Below are 1,883 nucleotides of genomic sequence, written 5' to 3' on the forward strand. Positions count from 1 at the left end.
AAAAACCTTTCTAAACTCGGTCTTTCAGTGTAAAATACAAAGGATTCTGGCTCTGACTTCTCGCGCCTGCGGGGCCGTCCTGAGCGCGAATGCCTGTCTAACGTCCAGGTTCATTCCTCCCTTTCTCGTTCTCTCGTTCTGGCGGATATGTGGTTTCGGAGTCCACTAGATGCGATCCTGATTTTCACACCACTATCGGGAAGACACAATAGTCATTTTGGACCGCACAGCTGACTTCAAAGCATCAGCCAATGACAGACCGATAAGTGGGGTAGCATTATGTTTCCTGACTAAATCAGTTTTCGAGGTGGCCTAATTTGTGCAACTTAAGAAAGGTCACGATCGACGTCTGCGTTGAAAGCGGATCGGGTAAATAACCCGAGCTCAAGAACCGGGGCGTCACATAACCTAACTTTAGCTTCACGCCGCCCGCCGCGTATCACCTCACTGTCGAGTAATAAACAGATGTCGAATGTCTTACCGTCGTCACGAAAATATGGCGTGATAACTCGAGTTTTAACTTGATCTGGCTCAAGCTGGAGGTTCACCTATGTTCACCCAGCTGAAGTCGGTCCGGTCAAAGTTGTTGTGTATGAACTTCTTGCAGCTGCAGCTTTATAAGGATGTTGGGCGAACTGAGTCGAGTGGAGTGAGTAAAAGACATCGCCACCAGAGCGCGCTGCAGTCGTTAAAAAAACGTCCGCCGCGAATATTTAATGGTGAAAGTGGGTGTCTGAAGTAGAATTTTAAGACGAAGAAGATCGCGATTTCAGATATAGACTATTCCGGCGGGAGCGCGGAGAAGACTCCACGGAAGAACAAAAGGGGCCGTGATTCGCCGAGCGGCGTCCCCCACCATCTTCCCTTAGTGGAGGGGGACGCCGCTCGGCCAATAGCGATCCCTTTTGTTCTTCCGTGGAGTCTTCTCCGCGCTCCCGCCGGAATAGTCTATAACATTTTGGTTCATGGGCGCGAGGCGGGAGGTCCCTTCTGCCCCTTCATAATATACTGATATCAAAATTGTGCCTTAACTTACTATGAACGCAAATCTTAAACTGTAGATCGGAGTAGTTTTGGAACCAGAGGTAAAGTCGGAAGGAGGTTGCAGGCAGGTTAGGTTGGTGTTCAGTAAGGCGGGCCGCGGGCCAAGGCTGACTGAGTTCCGGTCTCAAATGCAGCGTTCACATGGGTTTGCAGAAGCAAGCCGAAGTGCCCGGAGAGGCAGCGGGCGAGCGAGGCCAAAACGGGGCCAGCGCAACGCATGCGGACAGCAGGTCGGGGAGCCGGCCGCCGCAGGACATTCTGCAGGGGACTGCAGCGTCTATGCAGCCCGGGCCGTATGTGATGAGGCTCATGCATACTAGACGGCATGCCTGTGTTTATTCATTCAGAAAGTAGAGCCGCCGCCAGAGCTAGAGGGGAGCGAGACAGAGCAGCACGACGCCACGGCAGGGGAAAGAAGTAGTAGGTAGAGGCCGGACAGAAAACAGGAGGGGCGAGTGTCCTTGCGCGGCGAGGCCTGGTGACGTGGCGGTCGAAATAAGTCGGAGACTTGATCAGGACACAAGTCGACGGGCGTGGCCATGCGGGGTGGGGCTTGGCGGAGGTGGCGGCGGAGGACGTGAGGGCGGCGGGCCGGGATAGGGGAAGGGACGGAAGAGGAGGAAGTCCTTTCAGCCAGAAAATTGCACGAGCTGATTGCATTACACGATAGCGGCGCTTTTGGGAGAAAATCCGTGCATCCCTAGACTGGTAATTTGCAAAGAGTGGGACTGTCATGCGGCGCGGGGGAAATGCGGAGCAAGGCCGAGCAAAGGTGCAAAATAAGGGAGGGGGAGGGAGGTCGAGCACTACTGTCGCACCGGCCCCCGGGAGCCAAAGCC

General features: G+C 54.4%; 1 protein-coding gene across 1 annotated transcript in view; it reads right to left on the reverse strand.

The window, feature by feature from the left end:
• The window catches only part of LOC127750138 (uncharacterized), a 10,606-nt gene extending 9,980 nt beyond the window's left edge, over nucleotides 1–626 (reverse strand). Inside the window, exon 1 of the mRNA XM_052270819.1 lies at nucleotides 482–626. The gene's annotated coding sequence lies outside the window, so the exon portion shown is untranslated. The remainder of the gene's footprint in view (nucleotides 1–481) is intronic.
• Nucleotides 627–1,883: the final 1,257 nt, after the last annotated feature.

Source organism: Frankliniella occidentalis, unplaced genomic scaffold, assembly GCF_000697945.3.
Source record: "Frankliniella occidentalis isolate FOCC.00 unplaced genomic scaffold, Focc_3.1 Scaffold140, whole genome shotgun sequence".
Taxonomy (NCBI): domain Eukaryota; kingdom Metazoa; phylum Arthropoda; class Insecta; order Thysanoptera; family Thripidae; genus Frankliniella; species Frankliniella occidentalis.